Here is an 18,957-nt window from a genome sequence, read left to right on the forward strand (position 1 = left end):
AAAGGAGAGCGGTAGATGGATTCAAGAGATATTTAAGAGATATATTTCAGAATTCTATTAAAGATAGGATTTCAGTGGTAAGGGAAAGGATAAATCAAAAATAGCACTCAGAGTTGTAGTATGAATAAGTAGGTAAATGGTGTCATTTATTTGAAAAACAAAACAAAACAAAACAGACAAACAAACAAACCAAGCTGAGGAGATGAGGTTCTCAAAGAAAGACAAAACTGGATAGGATTTTTAAAATTTGAAATGCCCAAAGGATGTCAAGTGGAAAGGCCTTACTTAGATATACGGCTCCCACTAGAGAAACACATTTGGTATTCATTATCATATAGACTAGAGTTTTTTCACCCTGACACTTTTGACATTTGGAACCAGATAATTATTTGCTGTAGGGGCCATCCTGTGCACTGTAGGATGTTTAGCAACATCCCTGACCTCTACCCACACTACCTACCAATAGCATATCTCCCAAATTGTTACATTAAAACATATTTCCAGATGTTGTAAAATATCTCCTGGAGGACAAAATCAACTCCAGCTGAGAACCACTGATATGGATGGTACCTGATCCGTGAGTCTGGATGAATATAAAAATTAAGAGAAGAGATCTCAGGATAGAATACTGAAGGATAACACACCATTTAGGGACCAAGAAGAGAAAGAAAACCCCATAAAAGAGACTGAGTTGGAGTGGTCAGAGAAGTAAAGCGAAAAACATGGAAGCTATAGGGAAAAATGTTTCAGTAAGAAAGACATGATCCCTAGCAGCAAATGTGTCTAAGAGATTAATTAAAATGAAGCCTACAAAGCTGTTTTCTGTTTAGCAGCTAGAATGTCATTGACAACCCCGGTGAAAATAATTTTGGTGGAATAGTGAGCAGAGACCAGAGGGCAGTGGGGTGAAAAATAAATAAATTTATATTGCATTGTTATATTATTTTATCTGGCCAGGCCTGACAGCCTAGGTAAGAGTATATGGACTTTTTAAAAGAGTTTGGGCTGTTGTTTTGAAAGAGGGTTCAAGGGACAGTCCAGTGGCAAATAGAAGCTGACAATATTGACAAGAGAATGATTGAAGTGGAGGACCATGGAATGTGAAATGGATAATGAAAGAAATGAATACAAGAGAGAATTGACATAAGAAAGAATTGAACACAAGAGAAAAAATAGAGTTTAGATTTAAGGCCTCTATGAATGTAGGTAAAGTAAAAATTACTGAGGGAAAGATTTGAATTGTACATCAGTAGATCAATCATTAACGAAATTGAGCCTTGTTTTCTTTATCTCGAAGTTCAAGAAGTTAACCTAGATCCCTTATCCCTTCAAATTTGATCAATTTAGGACAATAAAAACTTTTCTGATTATGTGATGTAAATATGATTGCAGAAATGAAAGATATGTGTATATTGAATTTATGTCTATGAAAGCTTATTGATATCACAATTCTTAGTGTTCTCTTTGATTTGGAGCCATCCTAATTTTGATGCTATAAATTTAATGCTATAAATTAGGATATTTTGTTCTCAACAATTAGGTATAATTGACTTTGATAGATTCTTTAGTTTAGAAAGAGGAAAGCCTAGATACATGAAAAAGTTTGGGGTGGGTCGATAGCTTTATTTGGAGAGAAGTATAATTCCAAAGAAATACAAACATCAGAGAACCTTGGGTTTTGTGGGCTTTTTTCCTTATTAGCATACTTTTCTTTGTGGTATCCCTTCATCTCCTATGATCCTTCTGATAAGTTAGCAATAATAAAGGATTTGTGTTTTATAGAAAAATGAGATGGCTATAAAACAAGGTCAGAAAATATGAAGGACATACACATCTGCTTTGCTTTCTGACAGTCCAGTCAGACATCACTAATTGAATTCAGCACTCTTTCTTCCAGAATCTGGACATATGCTTACAGCTATAATTCTTATATCTGGCTGAGAACCAGAATCACTTGTGGAAATTAAAGAAGGAAAAAGTTTCTCAGGCTTCATCTTAGATTTACTCAATCAGTAACTTCAGTGATTCTGATGTGTTTTGCCTAAGACAAATTTTCTACACATGGCTCCAGGTAGATGGACTGAAGTTGGCACTTGAAATGAGAGATATATTATTTCAGCTGGACAATAACTGCCAGCTCTAACCCTCTTCCCTCATCTCTATATTTCCACTTTCCAAATTGGAGAAGTATTTAACTTTTAAAAACTTTTTAATTCCAAATTAGAACAAAGTAATTAAGGATCTAGAGCAAGACTGAAAGTAATTGCAGCCAACCCCACTCCCATCTAGTTATTATCCTTAAGGATAACAGCATCAACCAGGTCATAGGAAGATTATTCTATTGAGAGCCTATCATTAGTTAATTTATTCCAAAAACATATATTAAGAGCTGGTTGACTCTAAAGATGGCATAAATTTCAGGTTGTAAGCAGAATAGGCAATAAAAACATATATTGATGCAATTAATTACTTCTTGTTCATGCAATTAATTACTTCTTGCTCACTTGTGTTTCCCCTGCAAGCCAACAAAACTTTAAATCAAAATACCAATCATCAGGGTTTCCCTAAATGAGGGATATATGAAAAGCTAGAGCAGGAACTGTAATAGAGTCAGCCTATCTGAGGTTGTGTTCCAAGAAGATTTCCCAATGAAGCCATGTCCATGATTCTAACAGAGAAGCCCTAGGAGAAGTCAGGGTGGAAGTAGATCTTTCTTGCTCCTTAGTCTTCCTCAGTGTGGTGATTGTCTTCTTTCTTGGGAGGATTAGAATTTCTAGTGCTTTGCTGTGCAAAGGCCAGTGCCCATTTCTTAATAAAATTTGTTACACTTTTATTAGGCCTTTTTTTGTACTATCCTCCAAATCTTTGACTGAATTTTTGCCAAATTGACAAATTATAAGACCTTGTTCTTACTAAACGTCTCCTCTGAGATAAGAGGTTATCTCATGTTCATGCTTCACCTCCTTTCTGGAAAGAGAAAGCTGAGGCAGATTTGATAAATGGTTCGCTGGTTGCTCTTTGGAGCTACCTGAGTTGGGGCAGTGTTAGATCCACAAGGGGGAACAGACAAGAAGGAAGCTGAAAGGACTGAGGTTCCCCAATGCCACTTCATAGAATAAAGCTCTGGATTGTATTTTACTTATTAATATTTCAAATAATTGTGAATAAATATTATACTCTCCTTAAAATGTGTAAAAACAGCAACAACAACAAAACAACAAAACTAGAGTCCTGAAGCTAAAGAGAAAATATCCTAGAACAGTGGTTATCCAACTTCAGTGGCATCAGAATCACTAGAGGGCTTGTTAAAAAAAAAAAAGATGGTGCTACCCTTAAATTTTCCAACTAGTAGGTCTGAAGTGAGGCCAAAATTTGCATTTTAACTAGTTTCCAGATGAGGTCTGATACTGCTGGTTCTGTGATTATACTTTGAGAAATACTGCTCTAGAAATATGAAGCTATAAACAGTATTGATCTTGTGATCTGTGGTTTCAGTGAGACGTTTTTAGTGTCATCTGAGATCTGTATGTACACAGACATCAAAACTTTGTGTAGCCCTGACCTCAGTCTTCTCAACCAGATGTTAGAAACTCATTTGCCAAATGAAAGTTGTTCACTTTTAAAATTAGATGCCACAATATTCTGTGAAAGATTTCAAATACAAATCTAGATTTCTAGCTTTTGAAAAATCAGACTGAATAAAGAAGATGTGGTACATATATAATGGAATATTACTCAGCCATAAGAAAAAATGAAATACTGCCATTTGCAACAAAATGATAGATCTTGAGATTATCATGCCGTTAAGGGTGGAAAATTTTCAAGTGAGCCAACTAGCTAAGTCAGCTACAGGGAAGAAATATCTTTAGATACCAGAAGTTGTCCTACTTGCTTGTGTGTGGTTTAGGAAGTGTATTGTATAAGATATGAAGATGGCCGATGTCTGCTTCTGTAATCCATTTACTTGTTAATTAAGGGTGTTGTTCCGGGCAAAGATATGCTAACAACCAACTTCCACTTCTGTAATCTGTTTGCTTGTTCAGGAGACCACCAGGATATGGTCTTAAGCTTTATCAGCTGCCTCCTCGGAAAGCTCAGGGCTGATCTCCTCTAGCCCTGCGTGGTAGAGAGTCAGTTGCTGGCCGGCTAATAAAGGCTCATAATTAATCTCAATTGGCTCCGTGGGTCTCAGAATCATTCGCGCCATGACAATGCTAAGCAAAATAAGACAGAAAAAGTTGAGAACTATATGGTTTCACTATAGGATATAAAACTAAAAGCAACGAATGAAGAAGACAAACACTCATAGACATAGACAAGTTTAGTGGTTACCAGAGAGAAAGGGGGAGGAAAGGAGGTAGATAAAGGTAAAGAAAGTCAAATATATGATGACAGAAGGAGATTTGACTTTGAATGGTGAACGCACAATGCAATATATAGATGATGTATTATAGAATTGTACACTTGAAACCTATGTAATTTTATTAATTTATGTCGCCTCAATAAATTTAATTAGAAAAGAAAAGAAAAATCAAAATAACTAGCACTACTGTGCCTGCATTGCCACCCAGCAGCCCTCTGCTGGAGAGGAGGTAGCTGCTGCCCTCCTTCACCTCAGCTTCTCTCTCAGCCTCCCCGAATTCTCAAGAAATCAGACACACTTGTATTCAAATCTCAAAGCCCGTTGGAAGCGTTTTTGGAGTTATGCAACCAAGCATTTAGGATTATCCCCGCCTTACTGCCATTGCTGAAAGGCCTTTGAATAAAGAATGATGAATGAAAGCCATTTCCTATTGTGTTTGCTATATACACTATGGTATATCATAGTGTTAAATGTGAATATATTTGCAGGAAATTAAGCTTACTGTAAATTTACATGAAATATATTATTATTCTAGATGAAAACAATACCTCAAGACCTCTAATGTGGCTTGGAGGCCTGAACTAGTACAATACTTCACTTGGGGGTTTTAAAGGAAATTTTATTAAATTCTATGCATTTGCCAAAGCTGGCTACTCCCTGAATTCATATTAAAAAATGAATCTGTAGCATAATGGCTGGAAAAACAAACACATTTAAAATTCTTAGACTATTTGTAGAGTCTATTGCTGCCTTTGACTCTCTGATATTTTTCTAAATTTTTTGGAACAAAGTCCTAGCCTCCAGATCTTTCAAAGAAAGGATTTGCACTAAAACTAATATTCCTAGTCCATGCTCATCAGGGTCAGAGGCTGCCTTTTCTGTTGAGGTCTTAATATTCACAATCATTTCACACTTTAATTGGGACTGTTTCTCGAAATTCAAAGGCAGAAAGTTTCATTGGAACTTGCTTTGTTTAACAAAAGAAGCTTTCTTCCCCAAACCCCTCTGGCTTTGGTGACTTGGAAAATCTTATTAGCCAGATAAAAAAAAAAAAATCACGACCAACTCTGGGACTCCAACAGCTATTTGTAGGCTTGTGAAGAGCGGGAACCCAATTAGGCAGCTCAGCTGCACAGGCCCTGGTGTAGTGCGGCAAACCCGATGCCCTCGCACACCTCGTCCAACTCTGCCCGACTGATCTGCCTTTAAGCTCTCTGTCAAAATGGCATGAGTCTGAGTGATTCATTTCCCAACTACAAGACACCAGTGGAGGGTAAAGCTAATGCACGCTGGAAGTAGCCGGATCAGGGAGATATGACTCTGATATCTAAACAGAGATTTGGATGGAGCCGAGGCGGGCTTAAAACAACTTTCTCATAACAAAATAGAATGGCTAAATGGAACAACAAAAGCATTTTCTTTGACCTTTTTGTCCTTAGCTTCAAGAAGAACAAATATGTTCTACTCTGTTAGATCTCTTATCTGAGAAAAAAATGACCCTTACCCTCAAGAAGTGTGCTGACAAATCTTTTATAGGTCTGATTTGAAAAGAAATGAAGTTCAGGTGGTGGTTGAATCTGCAGAGAAATCAGGAGAGAGATTTTGGCCAGGAGGGGTTTCCTGGTTGGAGGCCAACTGCTCCATGCAGGGGCAGGGATGACTTGAAATATTGAAACCTAAGGTGAGAGGACTGAGACTGGAAGCTGGAGTAGATTTTTCCCATGATTCCTACATGCTAGTGTTACCTTTAAAATACTTTGAAACATATTTTAGAAACAAAACCACATAACACTTTATTAAAATTTATGTTATCCCTGCTCATGTGAAAGAGTTTCAACAACTTAATTCAAATCAAAATCCATTTCCCATGAAAAAAAGCTTTTGAGCCAAATTTAAAGTAAATAATGTTATAAATATAGTTATCCAATAACTTGAGACCTTGATTTCTATGATTTTTGTCTTAATTATCCATTTAATTTACATTTGTTATATGCTTTTCTGTATTCTGTCTTGAATGAATTCATCCAATAATTTTCACACCTGCATTCTGTCTTCTGATCTGGGTTTTTAGTATCTATCATGTACCAAATAATCTATTAAATACTAAGAGGCAAACAGACAGGGTTTTTGGTTTTTTTTTTTAACATGTTTTGCTTTATTTTTTCCTCAAAGGAATTATAATTCAGCTAGGGAAGTGAATCTAACATAAGAACTATTAAGAAAATTTATAGGCAGATAGGATTCACTTTTACATTGTAATGTAACTCAAAATTTGACCCTTGACCTCTTTCGCTACTCATCTACCCACTGTCTGGAGGTGTTCCCAGTTCAAGGCCTGTGTGCCAGATGCTTCAAAAGGCCAAAACTCAAAATATCAGAGTTTGGAATAAGGGAAGTTTTATTGGTCAAGGAGGTGCCAATAAAGAAAATGGGAGACCTAATCACGCCTCAAATCCATCTTAAAAGAGCCCAGAATTCAGGCTTCTTTATGTCAAGGAAAGGGAGAATGGGCTAGACAAGAGGTGGGATCCGAGGAAGAGCAGGAAATCTCCAAATCTCTTTGTTTTCAGTGGGTTCTTGATCTTTTTGACCCCCACTGATCTGAGTCCCTCTTGTAAATCTTTGATAAACAGTCGTTGATTTGCATATCTTTTCCCACCTGATATTCAGGAGGCTGTTTTTGTAGAATTCCTCAAGTCAATTAGCATATCTACAATAGAAACTATTTGCCTTTAGACCCTGGGAGAGATGCTGGCTAGAATTTATGGTAGAAGTCAGATAGGAGAGAAGCAAAAGCGTTCTACCTATTACAGAGACTCTTATATGTACCCTCAGATGTCTGCTCTACTATTATCTCCAACCAAAAATTTCTCCAGACATATGAATTTTTATTTTAAATCACCCCTGAGTTTCCCACAAATAGTTCAGATTCAACCTACCTAGAATCTTTCTAGTCATTTTCTTCTGCAAGCCTGTTCCATCTCATGCATTGCTTTTTATCATTGTGATAGCATTGTTATGTACCCAGCTGACCAAGCAGAGACTAGAGAATCATTCTAAGCTCCTGCTTCTGTCCCTTTCAGATAATCACCAAGTATAGGCAATTAAATGAATGACCATATCAATTTCCTGTCTATTCCTACTAATCTTTCTGTTTCTTAGCATCGATGAACAATCTCATTCACTTCAATGGGTTAAATTATCACCTAAATGCTAAATCTTCACAAATATTTATTTTCAGTCCAGATCTAATTCTTGAGCTCTACTTATATGTTCAAATGTTTATTTGAATTCTATTCTGTATCCATATTGAACCTTCTTTAGATCCTCAAATGTGTCTTAGTATCACTTGACTGGGTCATTCACTCAATTGCTTCCACTGTGTTAAATAATTTCATCCTTCCTTCCTTGACTTAGTAGCACTCAATTTTTAAGCATAAATGCACATATTTATATATATATGAGCTTTTCCCAGAAGAATTCCTGATCTCTTTCTACTTGGGTTATAGGGAATGGTCTGTTTTCTCAGACTTTTTTGTGTTACGACTATATCGTATATTGCTTGTTTACTTGCAATGGTACTTTGAGCTCATACTATAGTTTTCTCTACTTTATCCTCCACAAACACATGAGCAGCAATAGATAAAATATCTTTTTAAAAAAAAAAAAAATCAAAACACATTGCTGAACTAAAAAAAAAAATTAATATCTCCATGGATCTGAAATTAATCAGGAGTCCAGAGCAGTAAGTATAAACAGAAGGAATGTAACTCTTGGGGTCTAAAACAGGTAAGATCAGTTGACATCTTAACATTCTCGGAGCCTGAAAAATGTGGTTACATTCCAGTATTGTAACTAATGTCAAGCTGCACATCTAAGGTATATGGAGGAAACAGAGGGTTTTATATACCCTGCCAAGACAGAATGAACCTGAACTAAAATTCTGCTTCAGTACTGAGACTGATGACATGTACAGCAAGAGCATATGAAAAGGTTTATCACTCACATAACAATGCCTTTCAAGGACAGCAGAGCAGGTCTCCTAAGCTCATTTGAAAAATAGCTTGTGAATGTAGAGAAAAGATACTGGGTTGGGTTTGAAGGTGGTTAGAGTGCAGAGTTGGAGTGAGGGTTCTAGAGGAGGCCAGAGGCTTAGAAAGTCTGAACCTCCCATCAGCGCCAAAGGAGGAAGCACCTGTCACTGGAGCAAGACAGGATCTGTCTGCCTGCATGAGTCTAAACCAAAGAAGAGATATGTGCATGTTTTGCAGCAAAGAAAGTAAAGTTTATTTAGAGAGTTGCAAGTCCAGGAGACAGAGGCGAGCTATTGCTCTCAACAATCTAACTCCCTGGGAGTCTCAGGAGTACAGATTATATAGGGAAATATCAGTAGTCATGGAAATTAAGGGAGTTGGAGTCACAGGTGATACTGATTGGATGATTGGATGGTGATGGGATAAGTAATCATTGTGTTGGGTTGTGGAATCAACCATGGCGCCATCCAGTCTGGTCCCATGGCAGGTGGGGTTGTCCTGCCTCAATGGGCCTGGGGCTGAAACGCATCTAAAGCCAAGACCTAAAATTTAACTGAAGCCTATTGTCCTTATGATTATATCCTTGAGGCTCAGTTAATCTTAGGTCCTAAGGCTTAATGATTAAAAGAGCAGGGATATAAAGGTGGAAGTATAAGGGTGGAAAAAACAACTGAGTCACAATGCCATTATCTGGGCAAAACCAGCTTGATTCAGAGAAGAATAATTCTATATTAAAGAAATGAAGTTTGTGTACGGTTACACACCTGGGCTTCCTCATCAGCTTGCCCAAATGTGGAACAGAAAGAAAGAGAGGTGAGGCTCAAAAGCCAATAGCAATCAAAATTAAAAAAAAATTAGTTAGATTCTATTACACAGAGACAATGGCAAACCCCAAACACAGATCAGATCAAGACAATTCTTGACTTAGTACTAGAATCCTGAAGTATCTCTAAGGAATAATTTCCCTGAGCTGCAAATATAAGATTGAGTCTTATACTGGTACTGTGAGAGAGTAGGTTCAGGGAAAAACTAAAAATTTTATATAGGGAGTGTTTATAGGACAAGAAATAAGAGTAAAGAGAGAGAAGGGAGTGCAGAGAGAAAAATTTCTTCAAAAGTTGAATTTGCAAACTAAAATTCTAAATACAGACACTTGTATGCTATCTTTCTAGTACTAACAATTTCTGCTTCCCCTTTCCTTTTGGACATCTGCTCCTTAGAATTAGACATGACTTTCATACTGAAGAAGCTGAGTGAAATCTCAATGTTTTGTTTTCTTTTTATGATAAACATTGAAGATGAATTTTGGGTGGCAGTGTCATAAGAGTGGTAGAGTGTTCAGAAACCCAGATCTCTGAGTGACTACAATTCCCCTGCTGAGATACATAAAAGAGAAAAAAAAAAAACTCTTTTAGTTGTTCTTTTAAATAATAATACATATTTAAAGTTGTTACTTCAAAGTGAAGAATAATAACCTTATAACAGTTCTGAAATTCCCTTGGCAGAAAGAGTGAAAGTTCACCTTGCGGGTTCCTTGCCCAGTCCCTAAGTCTACACAGAAAGGAACCTCTTTATCCACTGATCTCCATGGTCCCTTCTTCCACCCTCAAGAAGATTGGTTCTTTCCCAGAGTTTTGCTTGGCCACATCTGGGGTGGTTATCATGGAGCATGCCCTTCTTGAAAGATATATAGACCTTGATGATGCCTACTGTTCATGGAAGATTGGGGGTAGGGACAAAGGTTAATTTAAAATTCAAGCAATAAAATTCATCCCTAATCTAGGCTTGTGGTGTATTTGACAATTAAATTCACTCAGAAACTTAGAAAACTCCTGATCTGTTTGCTTCTGGTCAGCTTCTTATGCCAATAATACACCTACCATTCTTTAGGATGTAGTTCTCAAATCTGTTCTTTTTTCTATTAACTGCATGCCTTTCTCACCTGACTTAATGGCAGCCAACTTGAGACCAGATGAAACCAATAGTATCACATTATATTCTGTTTCCTACTTTTTACGTTAGAATATAAATAGGTACTTACTCTGCTTTCCACGTTACAATAGGAAAAATTTTTATTAATGTTTTGTCAATGTTTATTATGAATCTGTATCTTTCCAGCCTTTAATAATGACATCCCTAGTATGTGCTGCTAGAATTTTCCATAGACTAGACCTTTAAAGTTAAGAAAAACATTGACAGAACATTTTCCCAGAAAAAAATAGATATTAAAGCTATAGCCGTTAGAATAAACATTAAGAAATTCTTTAAGGTAGGAGGAAAGCCCAACTACCAAAGTTTCATGCTAAATATGGCTGCCTTTAAGTCCCCCCAATTCTAAATGTCTTCTGATCATAAATAATAATAATAATAATAATAATAATAATAATAATAATAAACATAAGTTTATATTGTATTGGTAAAACATTTTCTATTTTATGAAGATCTTTTGTACAAATAAACTTTTAAAAATTAATACATTTTTAAGAAAAGTTTTAAGTTTACAGAAAAGCTGAGCAGAAAGTAGAATTCTCATATAGCTCCTCAACCCTCTCCAGTTTTCCCTATTGTTAACTTCGTGCATTACTGTGGTACAGTTACTATAACTGATGAGTTAATATTAATAAATTATTAACTAAAGCACATAGTTTACATTAAGGCTCACTCTTCGTGTTGTACCTTCAATAGGTTTTGACAAAGTTATAATGACTTGTCTCTATCATTATAGTATCATACAGAATAGATTCACTGCCCTAAGAATCTCCTGTGCTCCAGCTATTTATCCTTTCATGACTTGCCCCTGACCACTTGGCTAAAAACTTCTTAAAGACAAATCAAATAAATTAATGTTTTCTTACCTACTTACAGTAAAGTACTCAAACATTTAGTGCACAGCCTGCTAACTATTTACATATGTTCATTGGAATGATCCAAACAATATAAAATATATGAAGGTGAAAAACTGAAAGTTAAAAGACCTAATTTTACACTATTGAGCTGACTACTACTAATAATTCAGTGGGCATCGTCCTAAACATTTCTTTCTGTATAAATGAACATACACACATAAATACATGCTTACAGAAATGGGATTACAAGACCTATGCAATTTTTTATCCTGCTGTTTTAAAGGGTATTTTTTTTAATGAAAAATTATTGGAGTGACATTTATTAATAAAATCGAATAAGTTTTAATTGTATCATTCAACAATAAGTTGTATATATATTGCATTGTGTGTTCAGCACTTACAGGTAGATTTCCTTCTATCATGAAATATTTGACCCCTTTTATCTTTATCTACCTCCCCCGCCTCCTTCCCTCTGGTAACCACAAATGCACTGTCCATGTCCATGAGTCTCTGTTTTTTTGTCATGTTTGTTTGTTGCTTTCAGTTTTAAATCCCATATGTGAGTGATATCATGTGATTTTTAACTTTTTCTGTCTGATTTGTTTTGCTTAGCATGATTATCTCAAGATCCATTCATGTTGTCTCAAATGGAAGTATTTCATCTCTTCTTATGGCTGAGGAATATTCCACTGTATATATGTACCACAGCTTCTTTAGCCAATCATCTATCATAGGACACTGGTTACTTCCATGTCCTGGCCACTGTGAGTAATGCTGCTATGAACATCAGGTACATGTAACTTTGCAGATAAATGTTTTCAGGTTTTTTGGGTAAATACCCAGAAGAGGGATTGCTAGATCATAAGGTGATTAAATTCTTGTTTTTTCAGGAACCTCCATATTGTTTTCTATAGTGGCTGTACCAATTTGCATTCCCACCAGCAGTGTTTGAGGGTTCCTTTCCAACACTTGTTATTCCTTGTCCTGTTAATGAAAGTCATTCTAACAGGTGTGAGGTGGCATCTCATTGTGGTTTGTATTTCCCTAATAGCTAGTGGTTTGATATGTATTTCCCCAATAGCTAGTGAAACTGAACATCTCTTCATCTGTCTGTTGGTCATTTGTATGTCTTCTTGGGAGAAGTGTCTGCTCAGGTCCTCTGCCCAATTTTTAATTGGATCGTTGTTTTATTTTTGTTGTTGTTATTCAGTTGTATGAGTTCTTTGTATATTTTGGATATTAGGCCCTTATCGGAGGTGTTGTTTGCAAATACATTTTCCCATTTGGATGGTTCTCTCTTTACCTTGCTGACTATTTCTTTTGCTGTGCAGAAGCATTTTAGTTTGATGTAGTCTTATTCATTTATTTTAGCTTCTACTTCCCTTTTGAGGTCATAAAATTCATAAAATCCTTTTTAAGTCCAAGGTCGATGAGTTTAGTTCCTATGTTTTCTTCTAGGCATTTTATTGTTTCAGGTCTTATATTTAGGTCCTTAATCCATTTTGAGTTAATTTTGGTGTGTGGTGATAGACAACAGTCTAGTTTCATTCTTTTGCAGGTGGCTTTCCAGTTTTCCCAGCAATATTTATTGAAGAGGCTTTCCTTTCTCCACTGTACATTTTTGGCATTTTTGTCAAAAATTATTTGCCCATATAAATATAGGTTTACTTCTGGACTCTCAATTCTGCTCCACTGGTCCGTGGTCTATTTTGCTGCCAATACCATGCCATTTTGATTACTGTCGCTTTGTAGTATAATTTGATTCGGGTAGAGTGATGCCTCCAGCCTCATTCTTTTTTCTCAGGATGGCTTTGGCAATTCAGGGTCTTTTATGCTTCCATACAAATCTGATTATTTTTTATTCTATTTCTTTAAAAATGCCAATGAGACTTTGACCTCAAAAGCAAGAGAAGTAAAAGCCAAAATAAATGAATGGGACTACATCAAACTAAAAAGCTTCTGCTCAGCAAAAGAAATCGTCAAAAAGGTAAAGAGACAACCATCCGAATGGCAAGATATATTTGCAAACAACACCTCTGATAAGGGCCTAATATCCAAAATATACAAAGAACTCATATAACTCAATAACAACAACAACAACAACAAAATAATCCAATAAAAAAATGGGCAGAGGACCTGAACAGACACTTGTCTCTAGAGGACATACAAATGGCCAACAAATATATGAAAAGATGCTCAACATCACTAGCTATTAGGAAATGCCAATCAAAACCACAATGAGATACCATCTCACACATGTTAGAATAGCTATAATCAACAAGACAAGTAATAACAAATGTTGGAGGGGATGTAGAGAAATAGGAACCCTCATTCACTGCTGGTAGGACTGCAAATTGCTATAGTCGCTACGGAAAACAGTATGGAAGTTTCTCAAAAAACTAAGAATTGACCTACCATATGATCTAGCAATGTCTCTACTGGGTATTTACCCCAAAGACTTGAAAATCCATATTCAAAAAGATAGTTGATATCACTCCTTTGTGGGATATGAACCTAAAAGCAACAAATGAGCAGGACAAATAAACAGAGACTCACGGACATTGACTATAGACTAGTGGTTGCCAGAAGACTATAGACTAGCAGTTACTAGTGGGATGGGAGAGGAGGGAGGAGGTAGACGGGGTAAAGGGGATCAAATATAGGGTTTAGGGGAAGGGCAAAGTGGGTAAAGGGGATCAAATATATGGTAGCTGAAGGAAACTGGACTTTGGGTGGTAAACACACAGTAGAATATACAGATGTCAAATGATAATGTACACTTGAAAATTATATAATTGTATTAACCAATGTTACCCCAATAAACTTAATTTAAAAAAAGCAAGGACTCTAGTCTAGGATTTGTGTCCATTTTAATACACTAAAAATAGGAAAACAAACTAAATACAAAGCAAACGGTAAGAATAAGACAACAAAAATCAGCAGATAGAAGTAAAATTAAAAACAGAAATATAACAAAGAAAATTAACAAAAGTGAAAGCCAGTTTTTAAAAGTATCAAGAAAATTGCTAAACTTCTAACCAAACTAGTCAAAAAAAAAAAAAAAAGAGAAGACACAATTACTAATATCAGAAATGGAGGAGGGAGCATCATCACAGATATAACAAATGAAAACAAGAATATTAATGGACCATTATGAACAACGTCTTACCAATTAATATGACTAAAATTAACAAAGTTTTTGAGAGACACAGCATATCAAAGCCTGCTCAAGAAGTAGAAAACCTGGATGATCCTATATTTATTAAATAAATTGAATGTATAGTTAAAAGTCTTCTTCCCACAAGAGAGATAGGTACGTAGATAGATAGATAGGTAGATAGATAGATAGATAGATAGATAGATAGATAGATAGATAGAGAGAGAGAGAGAGAGAGAGATAGAGAGATAGAGAGATAGATAAAATTAAAACCTCAGGCTGAGATAGCTACACAGATGATTTTTAAAAAAACATTTATTGAAAAATAATATTAGTTTATAACATTATTTTTCATAAAGTTGAAGAGGATAAAACTTTTCCCAAATTATTTAGTGAAGTCAGAATTACACTGATACCCAAACCAAACAAAGACATTTCATAAAAGAAAACTACAGATCGACATCTTTCATGAACATTGATATAAAAATTCTTAGCCAAATATTAGCAAATTGAATCAAGCACTGTATAGAAAATAATAAATCATCACCAAGAAGGGGTTAGCCAAGAAATGTAAAATTGATTTAACATTCAAAAATAAATTACTATAATTTACCAAATCAGCAAAAAAGTGTATGTATGTGTATAAAGACATATATATGTGTATATGTACATATATATGTGTTTGTGTATTTAACATCCATTTATGAAAGCTAGGTGTAAACTAGAAACAGAAAGAAAGTATTCAATTTGAGAAAGAATATCTATAAAATATATCTTGTTAACTTTATACTTCATGGTAAAAGACTATATACTTTCCTCTTAAAATAGCTGCCTGTTCTCATCACTCCAACTCAACATTTTTCTTGGAGGTTCTACCCAATTTAACATTGAAAGTTTTAAAAAAATAAGACACCTATAAGAACAGAAGAAGGGAATTGTCATTCCTTGACAATAATATGATGATGTACATGTAAAATACTAATAAACCAACCTCAAAACAGCATATTTTAATAGTGAATTTAGCAAGGTTTGTACACTGAAACTTTCTGTATATCCCCATAGCAGCAGCAAACAATTAAACATACAATTTTAGAAAACAATTACATTTAATATCCAAAACATTAAATATTTAGGAATAAATTTAACAAAAGCTATGCAATATTTCTACACTTAAGAATACAAAAAATTGTTAAGTAAAATTAAAAGAGATGTAAATAAATGGAAAAAATATAATATGTTCATAATTTGAAAGCCTCATAATAATGTAGATGTCAATTCTCCCTCCAAACGATCTATAGATTCAACTTAGTTAAATAAAAGTCTAAGCAGGCCATTTTGTAGAAATTGATAAGAAAACTTTAAGATTTGCATGGATAAACAAAATCTTGAAATAGAAGAACAAAGTTCTGGGCACATACCACCCAATTTCAAAGCTTTCTATAAAGGTACATATTAACATACGTGTAGTATAAAGATCAATGGAATAATACAGAGAATCCACAAATGGACATAAATATATATAATCAATTGATTTGTGGCAAATGGTGCAGGAACATCTAGAAATTTACATGCAAAAAGATAAAATTTAATCTATATCTCACACCATTCAAAATTTAATTCGAATTAATCATAGATTTAACTGTAAAACCTTTAACTACAAACTTCTAGAAGAAACTGTGAGACAAAAATTCTCTGTTGCTTTGTGGCTAGGCAAGTTTTCCTAGATAGGGCATAAAAAAGCATAAACTATAAAAGAAAATAGAAAAATAGATTTCATTAAGAATTAAAACATCTGCTCTTTGAAACACACTTTTAAGAAAATGAAAAGAAATGATGAGAAGGCTTCCGGTTAAGATGATGGAGTAGGTAAACACTGTTCTTGTTTCCTCTCATAACCACATCACATTTACAACTAAACTACAGAATAGCCATTGTTGGGAATCACCTGGAGTCTGGTTGAAGAGAAGCCCCACAACTGGGGACACATAGAAGAGGCCACCTTGAGACTAGTAGGAAGGGCAGAGACATGAAACTGGCTGGTCCCACACTTGCGAGTGGTGATTGAGAATCAGGAGGAATATCTTGTCTGAGGAGGTCCCCCTGAAAGAATGAGGTCCTGGCTCCACACAAGACTCCCCAGCCCAGATTTTCAGTGCTAGGAAGAGAAGTCCCCACAACTTCTGGCTGCAAACACCAGTGAAGATTGTGGCTGAGTGAAATAGAGGGCTGAGGGAGTCACTGACTTTCCTCTTAAGGGGCCCATGTGTGAACTTACTTGGTGATGGACTCACTCTGAGCTTCAGCTCTGAGGCAATAGCTCAAGAGATGCCAAGGACATATGGAGAGGAACTGAGTTGTCTGGCTTCAGAGAGAGGCCTGGGGAGGGGAGAGGCTTTCTCCTGGGCAAAAATGCTGGCAGAGGCCACTGTTCATTTGTCGAGCCCTCCCTCGTCTAGATTGCAAACCCAGGTGGGCGCCATATCTCAATCTTTATCAATGTAGCTAACGTAGGTCTCCCAAGCCTGCTGATTCTGAGACCCCTCCCCTCTCAACTTGTAGGTCCACCTAAGCAGTTTCTGGTATATTTTCCATACAAATGACCTGTTTTGGTCCATGCTGTGGACTATTCTAAAATCTCTCAAAGGTTTACAAAACTTAAACAAACATCTGGCCTTGGTGTTCCCCCTACCTCTTGCTAAGCAGCCCCAAGCCCAGCAACATCCAGCCTCAGTTTACGGCTTGGTCTCTTGAGGCATTTCCAAGCTCAGCATTGTTGGCTCCAGGCAGGGCACAGGCTGCAGCTAAACTTGGCTTGTGGTAAGGCACCTCCCAGAAAGCCAGCCTGCATGCTCGGTGGCTGGCTTTGGTCTGAGCCAGGGCATCGCGTGGGTCCACATCTGAGGATGACATGCCCAAAGGACAGACAGGGCAGGAACCAGAGCCCTGCTAAGGGGAATCCTGTTCTGTAGGGTCAGCGCCTGCACAACAGCTCTTCCACTAGTCATGGCCAGTCATCACAACCAATCACCCAAGATTTAATCCCTCCCATTGGCAAGGAAACAGCAACCACGGCTCAACTACAACTGGAGGACACACACAATTCATACAAGGGACATACCTGGAAGACCTAGCTCAAATGATCAGGGAAGACTCTGAGGCTGGGATCTATAACACACCTACTACATAAGGCCACTCTGCTAAGACTGGGAGATATAGCAGTCCTACCTAATATGTAGAAAAAAATACAAGTAGGCAGCCAAAATGAGAAGAAAACAAAACATGTCCCAAATGAAAAACAACAACAATAACCCCCCCTCCAAAAATAAAAAAATAAAAATAAAAGCTAAACTAAATGGAAACAAGCAATTTATTAGATGCAGAGTTCAAAACACTGTTATAAGGTTGCTCAATGAACTTACGGGAAAAGTAGAAAGCTCAATGAGAACTTTAACAAAGAGATAGAAAACGTAAAGGTGGAGACAGAAAACATAAAAAAGAACCACTTAGAAATGAAGACTACAATAACTGAAATGAAAAATACCCCAGGAGGAATTAACAGTAGATTAGATGGAGTGGAGGATCAAAACAGTTATTTAGAAGATAAGGTAGCAAAAAACACTCAATCAGAATAACAATAAGAAAAAAAGAATCCAAAACCATGAGGATAGTTTAAGAGGCCTCTGGGATAGCATTTGGGATACCAGAAGGAGAAAAGAGAGAGCAAGGAATTGAAAACCTATTTCAAGAAATAATGACTGAAAACTTCCCTAATCTGGTGAAGAAAATAGACTACAAGCCCAGGAAGTGCAGAGAGTCCTAAAAAAAAGGAATCCAAAGAGGCCCACACCGGGACATCATAATTAAAATGCCAAAGGTTAAAGACAAAGAGAGAATCTTAAAAGCAGCAAGAGAAAAGCAGCAAGAGAGAATCTTAAAAGAAGCAAGAGAAAAGCATTCTCCCCTACAAGAACGCTCCCATAAGACTGTTAGCTGATTTCTCAACAGATATGTTGCAGGCCAGAATAGACTGACAGCAATTATTCAAAGTGATGAAATGCAAGATTACTCTACCCAGTAAAACTATCATTTAGAATCAAAGGACAGATAAAAAGCTTTCAGACAAGAAAAGGTAAAAGAGTTTATCTTCACGAAGCCAGTATTATAGGAAAAGTTAGAAACTTCTTTAAGAAGAAGAAGAAAAAAAAATAAGAATAATAAAATGGCAATAACTACACATCTAGCAACAATTATTTTACATGTAAATGGATTAAATGCTACAATCAAAAGATAGGGTAGCTGAATGGATAAGAAAACAAGATTCGTACATATGCTGCCTACAAGAGACTCACTTCAGACTGAAAGACACACACAGACTGAAAGTAAAGGGCTGAAAAAGATGTTTCATTAAAATAGAAACAAACAAACAAATAGCTGAGGTAGTAATAGTTATACGAGACAAAATAGACTTTAAAACAAAGGCTATAACAAGAGACAAAGAAAGACCCAGCTATCTCACTTCTGGGTATTTATCTGAACAAACTCAAAGCACAACTTTGA

This window comes from Pteropus vampyrus, unplaced genomic scaffold (assembly GCF_000151845.1).
Source record: "Pteropus vampyrus isolate Shadow unplaced genomic scaffold, Pvam_2.0 Scaffold302, whole genome shotgun sequence".
Lineage (NCBI taxonomy): Eukaryota > Metazoa > Chordata > Mammalia > Chiroptera > Pteropodidae > Pteropus > Pteropus vampyrus.